Here is a 24,345-nt window from a genome sequence, read left to right as displayed (position 1 = left end):
GTTTATTCTGTCACTTACACTTCCTTTATTTCCTTCATTTCAAAAGTATATTAGCAAAACCCACATTTATTAGCATATCAAGCAATATTAAATAATGGAGAAACAAAAACAAATCATCTGTAACCCCACCACCCTACTCTGACCACATTTAGCAGGTTACTATAGTGGCTTCTCTCCTCTTCATCTGGACCATTTTTTTTTTCTGATTTGGTTATAGTAACATTAGATATTTAATTCTTTTTAAAATTATTTATTTATTTATTTTTATTTTTGGCTGCATTGTGCCTTCATTGCTTCTTGTGTGCTTTCTCTAGTTGCGGCAGGCAGGGGCTACTCTTCCTTGTGGTGCGTGGGCTTCTCATTGTGGTGGCTTCTCTTGTTGCACAGCACAGGCTATAGGCACACAGGCTTCAGTAGTTGTGGCACGTGGGCTCAGTAGTTGTGGTGCACAGGCTTAGTTACTATGCGGCACATGGGATCTTCCCGGACCAGGCCTCGAACCCGTATCCCCTGCATTGGCTGGCACATTCTTAACCACTGCACCACCAGGAGAGTCTTAGACATTTAATTTTATATTTCGCTTTTATTTGTTAATATTATAGTCTAAGTATCCTTTACATTACTATATAATCTGCAAAATCATTATTTAAATACTATAAAAATACTATATCAATTGAATGTATCATAATTACTTATTGAATCTTCCACTTGATATCAGGTTGTTTATATTTTTATACTATAAATAGTTCTATGAATATCTTTATCTATACGGATTACTTTTTCTTCTTTTAGTTTAATTTCTTTAGAGTATGATCCTAGAAATTGAAATACAGGGTTAAAAGGAAAACTACTTCTATACCTCTTGATATAATAGGGAGATATTGGGTGTTACAAAAAAAAATTGCGGTGAATAAAAGCTCATGGGGACTAGAATAAATTGCCTGGAAGTGTGATATAACAGAGAGAAGAAATGCACTTGATAATAGGAATACAGGATGTTCAATGCTGTGTTGTACATAAGGGCTGAATTGTACTGTACTGTCTTCTGCAATATGTTAAAGTTATAAATACTGCAAAAGGATTAAAGTCTTACATAAGAATCCTAACAGATACATAATACTAAATTACTTTCCTAAAGTGTTCTACCAATATAAAATACTCCAGAAATGAGTATGATGATGACACTGTTTCAGCACCTTCACAAAAATTACATAGTATAAGTTTTTAAACCTTTGCTAATTTAATGAGAAATACTTCATTCTCATTTGCATTGATTTTATAGGTCCACTGAGCATTAAATTATACATGGTCTGTGGAATACATGTTAATTGGCATTCTGCCATGGGTTTTCTGTAGGTGCATTCCTCTTAGAATCTGCTTCTGCCCAGATTCCCCCCAAATTAAAGACCCCATATTTCTACCTCTGAAGGGTTTTACTGTTTTCCATGATGATGTTTACATTTCATTTAAACTGTCACCTCCTCACAGCATGGCTTTTCTCTCTGGTGTTTTATGTTTTGCAAACCACTGTGTAACACTTGTGATGCTCTATAAATAATAAATAATAACAGTCCTGTAGTCCTCTGCCAGCAGCCTTTGATCAAGGAAAGTTTTCAACTGACTTCACATGAGCAGACATAAAGTAGAAAAAGAAGGAACTTTCTTGATGGTTCGGCTGTTTATCAGCAGTGATCAACCATATTGCTGACAGGGAGGCACCAGAAACACACCCTACACCAGCTCCCAAAGAAATTCTGTTTCCTGGAGGAAGGTCAGTGCAGAGCTCTGCACATCCAGGACCGCTGCTGTGAGATCTCACTCGAGTGGGTTACAGAGTGGGAAGGTTCAGTACCCCTTAGTCTTTCCTCTTTATCAGGAGACCTCATAAGTGTGGATGCCCCTCATCTCAGCTACCATGGACAGAGAGGGAGCTGGAATAGTTTCGGTTTTGATTTCAACTTTTCCACGATCAGGTTTGAGTAAGAACCTGCAACTTCCCCATCAGGAAATTAGTCAATTCACCTACTTTTCAAACAAGATCAAAAGCATAAAACTTTAATCCATTGTTTTCACCATTTTAAAAAGAAAACAATCTCAGTTCAGTGTCATGGCCAGTTGTTAGCAGAATCAGGAAAAAAGAGGATGTAGTAGAGAAAGGAGAAGAGAGCACAATGTGGAAGAAATAGAAAGGGAGATAGAAAAGTAGGGGAAGGACACAGTAGACATAACAGAGAACAAAAGAATATTGCTGAAAAGAGGAAAAAGAGAAAGAGACCCTGGGAAGAAAGTGGATACAGAACAGGATCTGGTAAGGAGAGAGAAACTCAGGAACTTTGTAGGTATATATGTTGCCATGCCCATCTATCTAAAGTAGTAGCAATTTCATTTCATCTACTACCATTCTGAATATTTGTGTTTTTTTAATGTACTTTGAAAAGTTTTTTATATAGAACATTTTAAATGTACATAGAAAGAATAATATAATTAAATTCGTGAAGCTGTGATCCAGCCCCAACAATTACCAATATATGGCCCAAACTGGGTCCATCTCTTTCCTCACTCACCATTCCACTCCTGCATTATTTTCTTGCAAACTCTAGACATCATCCGTTTCAAATATTTCAGTATGAATTTCTAAGACATAATGTATTTTAAAAAATATAACCACAATACTATTATCACATCTAAAATATAATACCAATTTCTAATAATACCAAAACATCAGCACTGAAATTTCTAATCATCTTATAAATGTCCATGCTTATATTTTTTAAGTTTTTAAGTTGTTTCTTGAATATGTATCCAAATAAGACCCTTAGATATTGGTGATCTGTCTTTTAAGTCTCTTTTAACCTATGCATTCTCCTTTTAGTTCTTTATTTTTCTTGCAATTTATTGTTGAAGAAACCATTCATTTGTTGTGTAGAATTTCCTACATTTTGGATTTTGCTCATTCATTCCCATCATGCTGTTTAATATGCTTCTCTCTCCTTTGTATTACTTAAATTGATAGTTGGATACAGAGATTTGATCAAATTCAGATTTGATTTTTGGCATGGCTGTTTCATAGATTGTGCCTTGTTCTCCCACTTGGAAACATATTGTGTGTGATCGTCTCCATTTTGAGGTTGTTAACAGACATTAATGATCAATGTCTAGATCCATTAATTAAGTAGAGGTTGAAAATGGTAATAAAATTTCATGATCCCTCTTTTTTATGAGCTGAAAACTTCTACAAAGAGAAACTATTTCATCAACTTTTCATTCATGTGGTGAATTAGTTCTAGTGGAAATGATAGGATAAGTGTTTTATTCTTTACCTAATTTGCCGGATTTCAAAATAACGATTTGGTCCACTACCATCTCCCAACAGTGATCAATGGGAATTTTTTTAAAAAATAACTTTGTGAACTCGTGATTTAACCATAAATCCGTTGACAAGCTCCAATAATTTATAGTTCTTATCCTTACCGATGCTCAAATTGTCTCAAGTTTAACCAGTAGGAGTCTAAGTTTCCTCCTCAATCCTTTTGACATGACTCTGTAGTCTTTAATAGTTTTCTTGATCTACTAATGACAAAATGTTCCAAGCTCATGTGGTACATTTTCTGCCCCAAACCTGGAATCAGTTAGTTCTCCAAGAAGCCCTGGTTTTCTTGTAGTGGAAAATGGTATTTTTAATACCACAATCTGGAAGTCAGGAATATTATTGCTACAGAGAAATCATTGTTTCCAGGCCTTTTGGGTAAACAGAGTTATGAAATAAAAATTATATATATGTGCAAGTTAAAATAAATCATGGATTTAAACTTATACTTATGATTAAATTGAGGATCATAGAGATTTTACATAATTTCTTATAGCTTACATTTATATCTCCTTCTTCTATGCAAAGAATTTCAATTCTTGAAAACACTGGGAATGAGAAAGGTAGAATAGTATGTAAGTACTCATTTGTTTTGTCCTACACTACACAGACACCAATCTCAGGATAGCAATACCAACACTAGCACCAAAAATACAATCATTGTAAATACTTTAGTTGTTTTTTCAGCAAATGTTATCCTTAGGTTATATCCCACTAGGAAATACATGCAAATAATGGTGCTTCAAGGTCACTTGGAATAGTTCTTCTCTGTGTGGTTATACTATCAACTCAGTACATACTTAAGTCTTGAGATTGATTTTTTAATTTAATCTTGTTTCATAATTATACAAAATATATTATATATGTATTCCAAAGTCAAATCTATAATACAAACAAATGGGTCTAGCTTTTATCCCTGTCCCTTCTACTCTATTCCCTTTCCCTCTATAGACAACCTCCTTTTTATAGTTTATCCTTTCCTTTCTTTTTTTTTTAAACAAAGTATATCCATATTCCTTCCTGCATCAGATTAAACATTCTATATAAGTATTTCCTGTGTTTTTCTTTTTCTCCACAAAACCATATATTCTGCAACATATTTCACAGTAGTTTATCAGTTTTTCTAATTCCTTTACAGCTGCATATAAATTTATTAGGTGGATATACCATAGTTGTTTATCCAGTTCTGCCTTGATAGATATTAATACTGTTTCTGTCTTTCCCTATTAATAATCATTCTGCAGTGACTAGTCATGGTCCTACATCTTTTCATATTTTTGCTAGTATATCTTTGGAATGAAATTCCTAGAAGTTTGGCTGCTGGGCTAAAGGGTAAGTGAATTATTTATTTTGCTTGGTATTGAAAAATGTCCTACCATAGGGTTTGTTTCATCTTCTATTTCTACTACAGTGTATGAAAGTATCTATTTCCTCACAGCCTTGCCAAAATATTTTGTTGTCTAGCTTTTCTATATTAACCAACCTAATAGGTGATAAATGGTATTTAAGCACAGTTTTAATTTGTGTTTATATTATGATGGGTGAGGTTGATTACCTTACATCTAGTTAAGAGAAACTTGCATATCTTTGCTAATGAAGCTGGAGGAATAAGGCTCTCTGACTTCAGACTATACTACAAAGCTACAGTAATTAAGACAATATGGTCCTGGCACAAAAACAGAAATATAGATCAATGGAACAGGATAGAAAGCCCAGAGATAAACCCATGCACATATGGTCACCTTATCTTTGACAAAGGAGGCAAGAATATACAATGGAGAAAAGACAGCCACTTCAATAAATGGTGCTGGGAAAACTGGACAGCTACATGTAAAAGAATGAAATTAGAACATTCCCTAACACCATACACAAAAATCAACTCAAAATGGATTAAAGACCTAAATGTAAGGTCAGACACTATAAATCTCTTAGAGGAAAACATAGGCAGAACATTCTATGACATAAATCACAGCAAGATCCTTTTTGACCCACCTCCTAGAGAAATGGAAATAAAAACAAAAATAAACAAATGGGACCTAATGAAACTTAAAAGCTTTTCCACAGGAAAGGAAACCATAAACAAGAAAAAAAGACCATCCTCAGAATAGGAGAAAACATTTGCAAATGAAGCAACGGACAAAGGATTAATCTACAAACTATACAAGCAGCTCATGCAGCTCAATATCAGAAAACAAACAACACAATCCAAAAATGGGCAGAAGACCTAAATAGACATTTCTCTAAAGGACATACAGTTTGGCAACAAACACATGAAAAGATGCTCAACATCACTAATCATTAGAGAAATGAAAATCAAATGCACAATACGGTATCACCTCACACCAGTCAGAATGGCCATCATCAAAAAATCTAGAAGCAATAAATGCTGGAGAGGGTGCGGAGAAAAGGGAACCCTCCTGCACTGTTGGTGGGAATGTAAATTGATACAACCACTGTGGAGAACAGTATGGAGGTTCCTTAAAAAATTAAAAACAGAACTACCATATAACCCAGACATCCCACTACTGGGCATATATCCTGAGAAAACCATAATTCCAAAAACTATATGCACCACTGTGTTCATTGCAGCACCATTTACAATAGCCAGGACATGGAGGCAACCTAAATGTCCATTGACAGATGAATGGATAAAAAAGATGTGGCACATATATACAATGGAATATTACTCAGACATAGAAAGGAACAAAACTGAGTTAATTGTAATGAGGTGGATGGACCTAGAGTCTGTCACACAGAGTGAAGTAAGTCAGAAAGAGAAAAACAAATACCTTATGCTAATGCACATATATGGAATCTAAATAAACGGTACTGATGAACCTAGTGGCAGGGCAGGAATAAAGACGCAGATGTAGAGAACGGACTTGAGGACACAGTGGGGGAAGGGGAAGCTGAGACGAAGTGAGAGAGTAGCTTTGACATATATACACTACCAAATGTAATAGATGGCTAGTGGGAAACTGCCGCATAGCACAGGGAGATCAGCTCAATGCTTTGTGACGACCTAGAGAGGTGAGATAGGGAGGGTGAGAGGGAGACTCAAGAGGGAAGTTATATGGGATGTATGTATACATATAGTTGATTCACTTTGTTGTACAGCAGAAACTAACACAACATTGTAAAGAAATTATACTCCAATAAAGATGTAAAAAATAAATAAAAATGATAAATGATGCTGGATTAAGAAAAAAACAAACTATTTCTCTACCTTATTTTTTTAATCTTCTCTTTTTATTTTTAGAACTTTTTTATATTAAAAAAATGTAATCCTTTCTTTGTGATATAAAATTAAAAATATTTCCCCCAATTTGTTGTCTTGTTCCTTCATTTACAGTTTTTGTTTTCCATGCTAAATTTTTTATGTAATTAAATTTATTTCTCTCTTCTCTTACTGCCACTGGATTTTGAATTATGGTATAAATGTTTTCCCTATTTCTGGGTTATAAAGGAATTCATTCATGTTTGTGTCTAATACTTTTATGGATTCTATTTTGTTAACTTAAATTTCAGGTCCTTTTGAACTTTTTCCTTTTTAATGATATGAAAGATGGATGCAAATTTACGTTTTTTCATATATTTATATATGTCCAATTATCTCAGCATTTTAATTACATGTCTATTTTGTCCTCTTTTTCTTAAGTATATTTTTGGTATTTAGGAGTGTTTGCATTTTTGCTCAAATCGTTATTTTTACACTAATATTTTTACTCACCATCTTAAGCCCTCTTTTTTTGATTATTGTCTAGTGATTCCCCACCATAAATATATTGAAATAGAGTTAAAACCCTCCTTTTCCTTCCCGTTTTTCTTTCCTAACATCTGATTTGAAATAATATCTTTTTATTCTTAAATTAACAACTGTAAGCCAATCAGCAACTTCAAATTCTCTCCCCATTCACCTTCCCTGCTCTGTTTTTGATAGTTGTTCTTTACCTATGTTGTTTCTTCTAGCACCTCTGTCTACTTTTACAGGTGAATTTAGAGAGACTCAAAAGTGATGCTGCTCCTACAGACATCTTCCCAGGATTCTCCTCTGCTTATTCTTTTTTGACTAATTTACTTTTTTACTTCTTTAAATTAGTAGTTCTCAAAGGAATAAGTTTTGAAAAGTTATGGAGATATTTTGGCTATCACAGTTATTAAGAAGTCCTAAAGGCATTTAGTGGACTGAGGCTAGTGGTACTAGACAGTCTGTAAGGCATAGTACAGTCCTATACAACAAGGAATTATCCCATTTTCCATTTTTGACCGATGTCCATGGCTTTTGAATGCCCTTTTCAATATTCATGTAAGGAAAACCATTGATGATTTTCCAAGCCTAGAATCTAACTCTGTATTATGTATAAATTCAAAATATGTTTTTGCAGATTCATTTCAATATATGCTGAATTTCCAGGAATACAACTACCATGTAACCTGAAAGAAGACTATACTTTGTTTTATTTGGACCTGTACCAAGAGTTTTTCATCATTTGAGAAAATTGTCACTGACAACAACATCACTCACACTATTTGAGTAACCAATGCAAAAAACTTGTGTCAAAGTACATTTGTAGCTGTGGCATTCACAGCAATTCTTCATGCAAATGCAACTGACTACCTCATTTTGTTTTCTAGTGTAGTCATTTCCCCACATTTACATATTTAAATGTGTATTATTTTATAATAAATTTGTTTAATTGTATACTTTTATTTCTCCTCAGTTCTTTTTAGACTAGAGAACATTATTGATTTTTTTAAAATTATGGGTGAAATTTCATTTCAGTAAATATTATAACATATGTGTTTCAACCTATTGCAGGCAATAAGTATCATAGTGTTGAGAACTAGGGATCTGGATGGTCCTGAAAACCAAAGAATAAGGAAGGAGGTTGTATCTTTGGACCACAGCAGCAACATCCGCAGAGGTGATGACCCAGATGTAAGACCTCACAAAACCCTGAGGGGATGTTTCCTGTTCATAGTCTTGGCAGAAGCAGAGCCCTTTAAAGAGCAATGCTCATGGGGAAGCTTGTTCTCAACCTATCATCTGTGGAAGAGTGAAGAAAATTTAAATAATGACACAGAAAATATTAAGGAACAATTGTGAACTAGGTAAACATCGATTACACACCAGCTGGATAATGAGATTATATATTGGTCAACTTATGTGATCTAAGTCCTATCTTTATTTAAGGAACGCCATAAACCAGACTTCATTCACCCAATGAGGCTAATGGTCTTTATCAAGCACCTGGTTTTACATGGCACTGTGTTGGATACTGCACAAGAAAAATGAAATGGACAATATTACCTTTGCACTGGCTTTTAAGCAGCCACATTTCTACAAGGTTTAAATGTGACAGTATTTAGCTAATAAAATGACTGCTTCTTGCTCTATAATTCTAGACTTCATGAGAGTAAGCCTTAGCAACACAAAGTTAACCTAATTTGAACTCCTCTGGTTGGGATTCCAGGCTGATGTTGCTCTGTGTCAGTCATTATCTCTGGGTCACAGACAAAAAAAGTATTCAGCCAATCCAGTGAGATAAAGGCAAGATTCAATTGAGTAAGAAAAATGCTGTAAGGTTCTAGTCACAAGTGGCTATATTAGTAGATTGTGATGTTATTTGTAAGTAGAGACACCAGTGATGGATTATCAGTTTGCATTTACTGTGTGATCCACTTGGTAGATCCCAAAGGTCAGCCCATTTTCAAAAGGATTTTGCCCTTGGTAGCAGCACAGTCCATTCACTTTATGATCTCCTCCTAGTTTTCTGACAGCTAAAATTTATATAACACAAACTCCTTGAAATACATGTCTAACTCACTTTCAGAAAACACCTTCCAATACTTTAGTGGTTTGCAATGGAATAGTCCTCCATTTGGGGTATGATGTGTTTTTAGTTATAATATGTGGAATATCATGATATTGGTTTGCATATATATGTATATATACATTGGGTTATATATATATATATATATATACACACATATTCAGAAAAATTAGCTTCCTCCAGGAAGAAGCTGATACTTATTTCTGTATCTCTAACACTGAGTATTATAGACATTCACTAAATGTTTGTAGAACTGAATAGAACAAAGAATTAATTTGCAAGCTGAAGAAGATACATAAAGTCTATAGAAAACATCTAGCAATGTGGGCAGAGATGGTATCTTGAGCCAATTATCCATTTAACAAATATCTATTCAAGACTGTCTTGTATCTTGGTTAATTCATTTTTCTGTAGCTGCCAAAATGCACTCTAACTAATACAGATTTATATGTCAAACATTATGGTCACATGCATTATTTATTTCAACCATCACAATTACTCTAAGATGAGCAATTTATATATTATCCTCAAATTGTTTGGAAAGAGTAAGAGATTTACCTAAGTTGCTAGTGACTGGGAGAGCTTGGATAAATCCAGTTTCCCTGATTCCTTCCCTGGGAAATACAAATGCTACCTTCTTCTTCTACCCTTTCTGGGGCCAAGATCCCTTATGTTTTCAACTCTGCATCCAGATTTCTGGCTTATCCAGACAACTCATTCTGCTGCCAGTGCCCACTCTCTGAAGAGAAGCACTTGGAGAAGCTCTAGAGAGTTGCATCTGCTTCTTTGCAACACAAACTAAAGGGTCTGGTTAAAAATAGCTTTTTTTAAAATCCAGAGGTCTGAGCACATACGAGGAACCAAACTATTAAGGGGGAAGATCAGTGAAGCAGCCATAATCACCAGAGTCTGTAGGGGAAAGGAATCTACAAACACTACACCAGACACATTATAAAGGGCATCCCATTTTGTCCTCAGCTCAAACCCATGAAGAGGGTATTAAAAAAAAAAAAAAAAGAGGGTATTAAAGCTGCCATATTACAAATGAGAAAACCAATGGATTAAGATCCTTGCTAAAGATCACAGAATTTGACCCCGGGTTTTGCTCCATTTCAGTGTGCTGCCTGCTGTTCTGTATCATAAATAATGAGAAGGGCTACTTCTAGACATGGTCAAAGTCTTCTTTCCTTACTCTTTTATTGCTTTCTTTTTATTCAATTTTAATTTTTAATATATTTATCTTTTTTAAATTATCTATGAATTTGTCAAGGGGAAGTGACCCAATAAAATATTTAATAGAATTGGAAATAATGCTGATAAACAAGAGAATATTTTACTTCTCCCTTCCAACACTTCCTGGGTTATAATATCATCTCTAGGCATAGTAACTGTGAAAGGCCCTAAATCTGCACAGAGGTCTTATTTTTAGGGCCTGCTCCCATCCCACCCTCCAACTTCTTGATTTAGAATACCTCTGCCATTGTCTTGGCATCCTTCTTATCTATAACATTCTGATAAGGACTAAGCCTCTCCTCATATATACAATTTAGGTAACCCGACTGTTACAAAGAAGAGTCCAGAAAGTCTACAACTTAATTTGGTGGAGCTGTGAAGCATAATTATCAAAAAAATAAAGGTAACTTCCCCAAAAGAAAGGTTTTAAAAACCTTTTATATTTCATTTATGAGTAAAGGAAAACAGTGGAAAGATAGGAAGTGTAGTGGTGGTAACTGAGAGACCAGCCCAGTCCAAGATCTGCAAGATCTGCGATTAGATGGCAAACAGTGTGTGGGAAACTAAATCAGGACTAAATCTGAGGTCCCGGGGGACCTCAGAAGGGACTTTATTGGTTATTCAGTGTATAACATTTGAGTGTGCACAGCAGTTTCTGTCAACTTTAGTGTCCATCTAAAGAGCTCATTAAGATTTCAGACCCCCTGAGTCTCTCTGCTTCGGGTCTACTTACTCCCTGAGAGGTTTCTCTTCACAGTTGATTTGCCCTAACATGTCTGCTTTCAAAGGTCATGGCTTTATGGTCTCAGTATGACTACTAGATATGAATATAATATCCAAGTAACCTGATACCACACGAAATTCAACTCAAAGTTGCCAAGTGTTTCTAGCCTTTTATAATTGCCTTACCTTCAATAACAAATGTAGTAAATGGCTAAATCTCCCATCTCACATAGAAGGGGAGAACTAATGTCTGCCTATCACTCCACCCGATATTGACAGGGTTGTTTTTCTTGAGGTGCCTGGATTTCAATTTGTCATCTCTCAGGCTGATTTCTTGTTTCCCTTTAATTCATCATCTCACTCACATCTCACTTCTATGAGAATTTTCTCTTACTTGCTTACTGTGACCCAAATGTGGACCAAAGTCCTTTTCATTGATTTCCCTAAATACCACTATTACAAGGCAGATGTGCACTGGAAAAACTTGGGAAATTACAAGACAACATCTTTATCAGGCAATAGTGTTCTTAACTATCTAGAGGGTAGCCTTTCTCAGTGGACCATGCCTGTAACCAGTGCAGTGGCAAGCTATATTGGAGACTGAGGCAAAAGGGAAAAAATCAATAATACTGATCCTGTCTTTATTAAATTTTTGATATTTTGTTCACCATAGACTGTTCTGCATTAATTTTGATTTTTTTAAATTGCATTAAAATATTATTTACCTTGATTACTGACTTTTTTGGTAATTCTTCTAATTTTGTATCAGAGGAAAATGTCTTACTTGCTTCATCCTCATCCTGGTCCATCATCCCAGCTTTTCATTGTTTTCTTAGACTAGCATTCGTAAACTTTACAGTATATTGAAGTCACATGGAAAGCTGCATCGGAAATGTCAGGGGACCATTAGGTAGGTCTAAAGTGGGCCTTAGGGATCTGAATTTTTAATAATTATTGCTATGAGTAGAAATATATTCTCCAAAAACTTATGTTGAAGTCCTATCTCCTGCTACCTGCGAATGTGATCAAACTTGGAAATAGGGTCTTTGCAGAAGTAATTAAGGACAAGGTAATACTGGAGTAAGGTGGGCCTTTAATCCAATATTACTGGTATCCTTACAAGTGGAGATGAGACACAGAGATAAACATACATACTGAGAAGAACACCACTGACGCATAGAGATGAAGGCCATGTGGCTGTGGAAACAGAGATTGGAATTATGCAGCTGCCAGCCAAGGAACGCCAAAAATTCCTGGCAACCACAAGAAGTTAGAAGAGAGTATGGCCCCTGTGACACCTTGATATCAGACTTCTAGCCTCCAGACTGTGAGAAAATAAATTTCTATTGTTTTAAGACACTCAGTTTGTGGTACTGTGTTATGGCAGCCTTAGGAAGCTAATAAAATCACCTACCTCCCTCAGTAATTCCAATGTGAATGGTCCATAGGATAGCGTCTGATCTTACTCAAAAATTTTGTCAGTCCATCTGTAGAAATTTAAGATTCTCCTTGTTTTATTAATTAAACAGATAGATTTAATGTTCCTTGTCTTATTTCTATAGCTATCAGAGCATAACCCAGAACCTATTTTTCTCAACAAAATTGATTCAGGAAGGTCTGTATATTGGCTGGGTTGAGATTTGAACATGGGTCCTCCAGTATCTTTAGCTTGTTTTCTTTCTGCTATGCCAGGCTGTATCACTTTCCCTAGTCTATTCAAGAAACCTCCTTAAAAGCATATCAAATGGATTTGTCCTTTTTAAAAATAATTTTCATAATCTATTCATAGCTTTCTGTAGTTTCCTTTGTTAAACTGCCATGAGGTAAGGAAATTATTCTTTTCATAACTTTTAAAACATTTTATGTTGCATTATGAATCTGTTTTTCTGTTTCTATTGATGACTTCATTGGAATAAAAACAGTCAAGGATTATGATCTCTCAAAGCACACAAACATAATTTTATAGTCCCAGAGATTGTGACTGCTACAAAATTGCTCATATTAACCACACAATTAAACCTTTTTCTTTTACAAAATTCCTAGGACATGAGGCATTTGCAGAGGTTAATTGGTATCATGTACGTATATGTCTTTCACCTGAAAATCTATATAAATTGGGATGCAGAACATTGGATAAGGCAGAAGTTAAGGCATATCGATACAGGGAAGTGGGTTGAAGGAATAATTAGTCAGCAACACCAGTTCCACCTCCACATTCACCTGTCAGAAATCAGGGAAGACTTACAGGCTGCAATAAATTCAAGTCCCCTGAGCCTAGCACACCTTATGAATTCAGATTCATAGAGGGGTCAGAAAGCTGGGCTCCTGCTTTCTCAACCTTCCATGAAACACCATGAAAAGGTTATGCAACATTCTCTTTCCTACTCTACAGGAATGAAGAAGAAAAATAAAATTAATTTCAGGGAGCTTTGTCTTTAATCTCAAACCATTCATTCATCCAAAAAATCATCACTATAGTTCAGGAACTGTGATGAGAATATAAAGATGAGAACATAAAGTCCCTTCTCTCATGTTTCTAAATAACCACATCCATAAGAGAATTGATATGCACTGTAGCAGAGGTATAAGAAAAATGCAATGGGAAATAGCTTATAGGGAGGCATCAAAGAAGGCTTCACAAACAGGGTCACTTTTTAGTGGAAACCTGAAAATGAGTAAGACTCTAAAGGATTCAGAAGTTGAGGGTTGAGAAGAAATCAAGGTACTTTAAAGCAAGGGTGTCCTTTAAAAATTTCTATGATGATGAAAATGTTCTGTATCTGCACTATCCAATACATGTGGCTATTGGGCACTTAAAAATGTGCATAGTGTGACCAAGGAACTGCATGTTTCATTTTATCAATATTAACTAGTTTATAATTAAATTTAAATCATTAGCGGCTACCTTACTGGACAGCATAGCTTTAGATAAAAGAAACAGTTTGTTCAAAAGAACAGAAATCTAAAAACATGGTTTCCTGTCACAAAGTAGCAAGTGTTTAAGGGGATAAGGTATGGGATTTTGATAGGAATGGTGGAAAGCGGGAGGTGATAGGGCTAGAGATGTTGGTTGGGCTTGAATTACACATGGTCTTATATACCAGTAATATATCAGAGACATTGAACTTGATCTTTCAGGTCATTAGTGCCATAGAAACATTTTGAATGAGTGCTATGGTATGATTTCATTTTAGATAATTACACTGGCTTTGGTTGGCTTTTATAAGTATTTAGCACAGTGTTTAGTATTTGGAGTTGTATTAATTACATAGTTTAAGGTAAGGGGGTCAGGGCCCACTTGGGTTATGGGCATTTCTCACTCCCCAGCTACAGCCCTGGGATTTCAAAAAGGAGAATACTGAAGTTTATAAGTAATATTTTGGCTGCTTGATATTTCTCCCAACTTTCTTTCAGGTTCTTAAACAATCATAGTATAGGGCAAAAACTTCATTCAACTGTTTTCCTAGGATATAAGCTCATTAAGCACATGATAGGCTCAGATTTCTTAATATAGGGAACTGATCTCCTATTGGTTTCATCTCTAACCCTTAGGTAGCCCCCGGCACCAAGGTACTCATGATGTCTTAATAGTGAATACGGTTGGTTTTGTGGGTTATGAAAAGAATGCTTTAGATTAATGACCATTCTTTTCCCTTCTAAAATCAGTCTCTTACTTTTCTTGGACATATTTTCTAGCTCTGTTTTTAAAAGAAAAAGTCATGGATATGAAATGAAGTAACAACATTGTTTGGAATAAATTTGTCATTTATAAAAGCTTTATAGCAGTGCCCAAGGCAGAGACTCCAGAACCAGACTGCTCTAAACTGATTCAGACCCCAGGGTGCCATTTCCCAGTGGTATGCACATTGCTAGGTTACATAAACATTCTGTGTTCTAGCTTTCAGAGATTGAAATAATTGTACTTAAATCATTGTTCCAAGAATTACAGGAGTTATATGAAGAATAACTCAGTTCCTGGTTAATGGTAAGTACTTAATACATGTTAACCATTGCTATTATAAACCCAAGCTTTCTTTGGTCCCCTCTCTGATCATGGCCTCCAAGGATTCTAAGAGAAATTCTGGTTTTGTATTACAATAAAAAAAGTTAATTTGGACCATCCTCTCCTCCATTACAGACAAAGAACATGAGTGTAAAGTACATTAACACCTCAGATTAGATTTAAAGGAAAATCCTCTTGACACTGATGATTTTTACATTTAAAAATTACTTTCTGAGAAACAGCATGGTCACTACTTCCTACAATGAATTTTAAACATGAAATGAAATTTCACAGGTCAGAATCTGCTGGAATCAGGCACCATATGATCTTCTGGATTTTTCTTTAGGAACCAACTGGAGCTAGAGACAGGCTGCAAATGGCAAGAAAGGCCTACATCAGAACTGGGCTCCTGCTCTACTGCGGGTTGAATTTGACAAATCACATAACAAACAAGTAGAGCAAGCTTAACATTTTTTACAAATTCATTAGAAAGTAAAATCAGTGAACTGATAACTGATTTGATGTGTTTTGAAAGTAAGGGAGATGAAGGAGTTGAAATTGAAACTGAACTTCCTGCCTCGGCAACTATATGATGTCATTCACAGAGATAAAGTTGTTGTTTATTCATTCAACAAAGAGTTAACAAGTGCTCACTCAATTCCTGACACTCTTCTAATGAAAATAAAACAGCAGTGAGTGTTTCAAAGGCCTCACTGTCATTAAGCTTGCATTCAAGATGGGAAAACAGATCATAAATGAGTTCAGTTTGTGACATGTTGAGTTAAAGGTACCCATTAAATCTCAAAGTGGAAATGTCCAGATGGCAACTTGTTACATGGTTAAAGTTAGAAGAGAGCTCTAAGTTGTAGACAGAGATCAGGAGCCATTAGGACATAAATGGCTGTTGAGATGATGGGAGAAAATGAGATCCCCAGAGACAGATTATAAGGATAGAACCTTGAGAAACACCAAATGTAAAGGAAGAGAAATCTTGTAAGGAAACAAAAGAGGAAGCCAAAGAAATGGATGCAAAGTCAGGAATACAGGATACCATGGAGACGCAGTGAATAGAGGGTTTTAGAAGAAGGGACCAGGCAATGGCATTGAATGTGCCAAGAAGTCAAGGACTGGGAGGCCTTCACTGAATGCAACATCAGGAGAGAGTGGGCTCACCTAGCTCATAAGGGAGGAAGCCAGGTTTCATTGGGAGGAGGGATGGTTGGGAAGTGAGTTGGAGGAAACCATACATGTAGACATCTCTCTTGGAAAATAGGATTTTGAAGAGGAGAAAGCATAGTGAAGGTTAGATACATGAGAACATTTAAATGTTCTGAGGAGAACAAGTAAGAAGAGAGAGAAATTACAGACAGGACAGAAGGGAAATAGTTGATGGGCAGAGATTCAGAGGAATAAGAGTAAGGGATGAACCCTGAACGTGGAAAAGAAACACCTTCACCGTAAGAGATCAGAAGGAGGAAGGATGTGGGTTTTGTGTATGGTAGGGAATGAGCGAAGACAAACCTGTAGAGGTAGGAAGAAGACCTTATACTCTGTGTTCTGTTGTACTTTATCTTATAAGAGATGTAGATCCTTTAAGGCTTTAAGCAAGGAAATGCATGGTCAGGTTTGTCTTTCACTTATATTAATCTGGCAGCAGAGTCAAGAATGCATCTGAGGGGAACAAGGCTTAAAATAAGCAGACCAGTTTGGAAGACTCTGGAATAATCTGACAGTTGCAAAGATCCTGAGTCCATGTGGTCATAAAAAATGATGGAAAAGAGGGTTCAGATCATATTCAAAGTTAAGCTGGTCAATGTTAATGATTGGTTAGGTGTGGTGAATGAAAGAGAAGGAAATCAAAAATGATCCTCAGATGACTGGCAAGTTCACGAGAGAGTCATTAACTGATGACAGAGAAGACATGAGGAGAAAGTTTAGGGAGAGGATGTTAACTGTGGGAATGACCAGTGATGTGTGTATAAATTATCCGGTGGAGATGTCCAGCAGACAGTTGGATATGTAAATCTGAGGCTGAGGAACTGGGCTAGAGGCATATTCACCTATAGTAATACTCATATTTATTTACACTTGACTGCATGCAGGTACTTTACTTACACTACTTTATTCTCACATCAACTCTGTAAGACAGATATCGTAATTCCCACTTTATACAGAAAGGAGCTTTTCTTTAATCACTGAGGTAATGAGTGGTAGGATCATGACTCAAGACCTGTGAGAAGTCATCAGTGCCTATGTGCTAAATGAAGCCACAGACAAAGCCGCACTAGCCCAAGGATAGTGTGTAGGAAAAAGAAGGGGGTAAGCATTCCTAAGTGAATAATATATTTTAAAGAATGAGCAAAAGAAGAGACTAAGCCAGCAACAAAGGAAGATTGTCTATTCACTGGAATATGGCAGAAAATTTCATACCCTCTCTATGCTTGCTACACAACCATCCTATCTCAATGTTCTAATGTACAGGCATTCTGTACATATCCAAACTGTACATATCCTTGGTTGCAGCAAAAGTAAATTTTACACATTAATTAAAATTTGGCCACACAACTTTGAAGGCCTTGGAAGACCATTTGATAACTATGGCTAGTCTCTGCCTGGTTTTCCACCTTAGAATTGGCATCTGGCCTCATTTAGTTGTGGCACATTGCCAGGCTTCAAATTCTAGGTGCAAACTTCCATCCCAAGACTGCTCCACTGGACATAGAATTTCATTTGGCTGGACACTCTTTCCCTGCAATTCAAGCCCCCTAAGAGTTCTCTCACTCTGCACAGAGTCTTATGTTCTGCACAAGGTCTACTCTCTTACTGAGCAGCTACAGCCTCAAGGAAGAGCTCAGTCCTTCTTTCTAGTGATTCTCTCAGTCAATGCATTAGTCTTTCTTGTAATTAGAAAGGTTATTGCTGTTATTTCTTATGCTGCATAAGAATCTTCACTGCCATCCCTAAATTATAATCAGTTTTCTAAAAGAGCGCTATAAGGAGTTCCCTGCTGCTGCTGCCTCGCAAGAAAACTGCAGGGAATATGAATGAGTTTAAGCTTTGATAAATTTCTTTGGCAAAGTAGGGCCTCATGCTAAGTGACAGCTCAAAAATTGCTGGGAATGTTTCAGAATTCCAGTTTGGTCCTACCTGAGTGTGGTCATAGTGGGGGTGATTGATAGTCTGGCCTGAGAAGCAGCTTAGCACTGTCTCATAAAATGTGCTGGAAAGACCATTTAACTATGTTAAACCTCGTGACTTTGTGTTCTGTGGAGCTGGAATGGCCTCATAAATCAGACATGCCTGGTTTCAATAGCTCCAATCAAAGAGAAAAAGAAAGAAAAAGACACTATATTTGTGTAAGGCTGTCCTACAAGTGTCTTAGAATAGTAAGAGTGTCTTTTTGAAATGTTTACACTCATGTGCACACACTCCCAACACATAAAATCAAAGACAGGGTCATTTTCTTTTTTTTCTTTTTTTTTTTGTCTGATCAAGATGAACTTTCTATTTCAATGCAATCTCTCTCCTCCATTCTGTTGTGATTGAGCACAGAAAAAAGGTAACTTTTTCTTCTTCTCATTACCCCACAAGCTGAGCACAGTGGTCTTCATGGGGTGGGTAATCAAGTCAGTAAGGCAGCACCCTTGACAAAGATCCTGAAAGGTATATGGTGTAATCACCCGGCTGGGGCTGGGCCGCAGCTGGATGATTCTGCCTGGTCGATCTGTGTGAAACTGCAGGCAGCCATCATTTAAATTGGGTTTGTCTGATTGGCAAGTTGAAAATCCTTTAGGACAAGACGGAATTTATGACAAGATAGGTATTTGATTATAGTTTCACTTTATTGGTCTGTCAAATGCAGCGCCACTAATGTAGACATATTTAACTCAGGAAAACTTTGAAGATCCTCTCGCCTCTTTTTATTGATGTCAATTTAAACTAATAAATTGAGAAAGATTGAAAAATTGGACATGACTGAGCCTTCCACTCTAGACACTCCCTACCTGTTCTCCTTTGAACATTCAAATGACCACCCATGAGTCCCTCAGAAATCCATTTTTGAACTTTTAAATCTCAGCCTATCTGTCACTCTTACCTGAATATAAAACATCTAAGAAGTTTACATTTTCTTTCGCTGTGGTTTGTTTTTATTTGTATTATATCAATGTACACATTATTTTCAAGAGAAATTGTGTAGCAGATTGTATTAAGGGGCAAATAGATATATATAAAGTGTGTATGCATATGTGTGTATATGTGTATGTATATATATATAGTCAACACATATGCACTTACAGAAAAATACATTTAACTTAAAAAGACAGTACAGCTTACTGATACTGTTTGTTCTGCAGCGGTAATTTGAGAATGGCAATGTCATCTAGAATTAGCTGATTGGAGAGTGTTTAGGTTACATCTAAATTATATGAAAATAGTCAATTCTGAATGAAAAAAAATATATATATATATATTCAGCTAGCTATTTTTGTTGTGTAGAACAAAAAAATTTGATTACATTTTCACATTTCAATTGACTGTGCCATATCTTATAGTAATTTAAAATAAAAATTAACTCTATTGTGGTTCAAGACTCTATAAACCTGTCTAAGGAGAATACCAGTCCCCCGTGGACCCACACAAAGGGGCTGGTGACACACTATGTAATAGTTACCCAGCTTGTTGACACATCCCTCTGAGAAGTTTATCTCCCAAAAAGACTGAAAGAAACAAATGATGGATTTTTTTTTTAGAATGCTTAAAGCAGACATATTTCCCCACATGGAGGGGAAAAATCAGGTTGAACAACATTTTTAAAATGCTAAATTATATCTGTTTCTTTGTTTATTTAATAATTATTTATTGAGCTCCTACTATATGCTAGGCACTATAGAGAGTACAGACAAGACAATGCCTGTGCCTTCATGGAGCCACACTAGCAAACTCTGTGTATAACTAGTTGTAAACTAAATGGAAATATACAGTAGGCTGTGAGACCCCCAGAAACTCAAACTATGATTGAGCAATACAACAAGTCCTTGAAAGACTCAATGTCAAAGAACACTGGTGTGAACCATAAGTGTTAAGAGAAGGTCAGAGAAAACTCAGGTTGGTGGGAAATGGAACAGTGAGGAAGACCTCATTGGGAGATGTGGCTTGATCTGGACTTTGAAGAGTGGGCATCACTTGGACAGAGAAGAGAGGGAAGATCATTTAAGACAAGAAGGAAACAGCAAGGACAGTGAGTGGAGAATGAACATTGTTTGGAGGACAGGAAGGAAATGAGGTAGCTGAAATGTAGGGTGGAGTATTAGATGAGGGTGGATGAGCAAGACGGTACCTAAAAAAGAGAGGCCTTAGTGCTGTGTTCACACATGTGGACTTACTTGGTCATTGGCAATGGGGAACCACTGAGTTTTAATCACAAATGGAGTCTTTATATATATACTCTATATTTTTCCCTGCTTTGTGAGAACTACACATTTTTTTTTATTTCTAAGTAATGACTTGAGACTAAAGTAGAGAAAGCATTAAAAAGTTAAATCAACCATACTTACTTTGGTATGAAAAATGTAAGAAGGAAAAAGTCTGAAAACAATGGCTAAATTGACATGGATTTTAACGAAATTCTTTCTCCCATGTGTTCATTAATATATGTTTTTATAAATAGGTGGGTACAATTCAACCAGAGAATAGCGATGAGCTTCTATAGAAATACCATAGAGTGCAATCTGATTAAATTTCCACCCACCACAACTCCCCACTCTTCTAATAATGAATTCTGGGCTCCTCTATACTGGTGTTTCTTAGTACAAAAAGAAAACAGAAATGAAATACTAGAGCTTGAACAGAAAAGAATTGAACTTCCTGAAATTAGTCTAGGTAAGTCCAAGAAGGTGAGTTAAAGCACTTTATTTTATTATCAAGACTGACAATGTGATTTGTTTTAGAGTGAGTATCTTGGAGGGGAGGCAGGTTCCTGATGGCTAGAAAAATATTTACGTTTTTACTAATTCATTGTTATGTTTTCTCATTTAATTCTGATATTTTGCATGAGCTATTTGGCTTAAACAATAAAAGTTTCATTAAACTCAACTTGGTAGAATTATGCCATATTGCTTTACCTGTTGGTTGATAGTAATGATATTAACATTAATAATAGCTACCTTTGGCTTTCCCTGGTGGCGCAGTGGTTGCGAGTCCGCCTGCCAATGCAGGGGACACGGGTTCGTGCCCCAGTCCGAGGAGATCCCACATGCCGCAGAGCGGCTGCGCCCATGAGCCATGGCCGCTGAGCCTGCGCGTCCGGAGCCTGTGCTCCGCAACGGGAGAGGTCACAACAGTGAGAGGCCCGCGTACCGCAAAAATAATAATAATAATAGCTACCTTTTATTGAAACTTTACCAAATTCCAGCTGCTCCAAGCACTTTATATGCATTATCTCATTTAACTCTCACAATATTCCTATGAGTTATCCTCTTTCATTTCACAGACAGAGAAACTAAAGTTTAGAGAAGTTAAGAATAGGCAGTTGCCACTTTGCACACTAGTTTGGGGTCATAAAAATGACCATACAAGAAATCTTGCAAAACAATCTTAATAATCAATGGAACATATTACTCTTATTTTGTGACCTTTAAAAACGTTTTTCAAAACATTAAGAACTCTATAACTGTCTGTTATAAATGTATAGCAAAATGAAAAATAGTAAAACAATATTTATTTAGGACACTGTAATTTAAGAGAATTAAAGTGTTTAGTTTCTTCAAAAAATGTATCCAGAGTAGTTTGAACAGTGCTTACCCTCTTGTTATATAACATGATACAGAGTGAGCATCTTTTCTATTCCTTGTAAATTGTCATACTGTTTCTGTTTAGATGACCTTCTAACATTTCACCTTTTCATCATTTCGTGTTGTGAAATATCTCCAAGAACTCCTTTAATGTAAAGTTTATTGCTGACATCATGTCCTCTGGGATATCTTTATTCTTTTCATCACCACCAATTTCTTCATTTTTGTCCATAAGCTCATCTTCACTAAATTCCTTGGACTGTATGTCTGGAGTCTCTTGAATGGTGTCAGTGTCAGTATTCTCAAGGTCAGCTGTTTTTTTAATAAATCCATTTATGCTCAGTTCATTTCCAGAAATATCATTTTATTTCTTTGCTGCACTTTCATCTTTCTTGGTCAGTTTCCTCTTTTGCTTATTCATTTTTGTAAAAACTCATCTTGGTTTATCACTAGAACACAAGAAGTCAACACAGCTACTTTATTTGTATGTAGTCTGAGAAGCTAGTAGTGAATTTTATAAGTTATGCAATTACTCACAGTCAATATACTGAAGTAACTTAAATTTGAACCATGTTGTTGAAGGACTAGTATTATTAAACTAAACAGTGGGAATTTAAATTTATGCATATCAGAACTGAGCAAAGTAAGGACTTCCTGCAATTGCTTAGATTGATACAACTGGTAGAGACAAGGCCAAGATTTGAATTCTAGTTGGCTTAGCTCCTAAGACCATGCTTTGTCTAATGCCTTACCATTGATTTAGAAATGCATGTCTCTCCAGAGAGAGACAAAATTTATTTTTTCTGGAGGAGGTATGGGTAAAGGAGAGGTAGAGGGAGGGAGTTTGGAGGAAGAAAGCAGTGCTGATGGAGGTGGAAGGAACAAGAATAAAGAGGGAGGGAAAGAAAAAAAGCAGGAAGGAGGGGAAAAAGGAAAGAGTGAGAAAGAAAAAGCAAGCCAAAGAGCATGCAAGAGCAGGAGAACAAAAAGAACAGGCAAGAGCAAATGAGAGTGACAAAAAGAAAAGGAAATAGAAACCAGAGGAGAACAGAGTTCAGTTTCCCATCATAGTGACTCAGTGGTCAGTGTGAAATACCAGAAAATTGTTATGTAGAAACTGTTCCCTGACCTCCTTCCTCACCTAAACTCTGAGCTCCTTAATGACCAAAATGAGACCATTTTCATTTCCTTGTGCCTAGAACACTACCTGACTCAACAGTGCATATTATCAAATAAGCTTCAAAAATATAATACTGCCAACAGGGCATTTTAAATGATCTTTTGTTATTTAATAATTGATGTAAGAATAAAAGTACATAATATGAAGTAATCATCTCACCCCTTTACCACAATAAATTCTACATTATGAGACAACTATAAAATTTTAATCAAAGAAAATCAACAGACTATAGGATTAAAAATATTATGTCCATCTTTAGAGAAATGACAATTGTAAACAATAAATAATCTACAGATTCAATTGCATAAATATTTAAATCCCTGGTACAATAAAGAATAACATAACTAAAATATGAGAGAAAACAAAAGACTAAGAAAATATTTGCAGCAAACATGAATGCTCATAAAATTTGACACAAAAATACTTACACCCAATGAGTAAACAAAGGATATGAAAAGACAGTTCACACAAGAGGAAAGACAATTGCTAAACCAACATTTAATAGTCTCTGAAACCACCAAAAATACCAAGAGAAACAGGATATTGTTTTTCACATGGTACATTAACAAATATTTTAAGTAAAAATCCATAATCCCGACCAACATATTTTTAACTATATACACCAATAGGGGAAATTTAATTTGTTCAACCCTCTTGAAAAGTAATTGGAAATGTACTTTATGAGGTTAAAAAAATGTCATACAATTTGACCCAGTAAAACTATTCATAGGAATATCTTAATAAAAGAATAAATTATGTGGAAAACACATAGGCATAAATATTTCCATTGCAATATTATTTACAAGATGAAAAATGGAAGGGACAACTACAGAGTTGTATGAAATATTATACTGTCATAAAATTAATATAAAAACAAGAAAATTGTGATAAAATTATAAAAGAATAAAACAAAATACATTTTATGAATGTCATTCTAAATATGTATTCTAAACACATATGACATTCTAAATATGAAGACATAGAATATGTACACATAGAAATAAAATCCAGGAAACAATATGGCAAAATTGATTGGAGGTTAGTGGTATTTAGATGTTTTTTAATTCATAATTTTTATAATTATTTTGCTCAATGCATTAGAAAATGGTATATTTTGACATCATACATCTTGGTGAGCTCATTCTTGCCAGAAGCTGACAGTAGCCACTTATTGAGTAATATGAACTGAGAAAATGATCAAAAAAATATTTCTC

The sequence above is a fragment of the Leucopleurus acutus genome (genome assembly GCF_964270905.1).
Source record: "Leucopleurus acutus genome assembly, chromosome: 8".
Taxonomy (NCBI): domain Eukaryota; kingdom Metazoa; phylum Chordata; class Mammalia; order Artiodactyla; family Delphinidae; genus Leucopleurus; species Leucopleurus acutus.
This window is presented reverse-complemented; position numbering follows the sequence as displayed.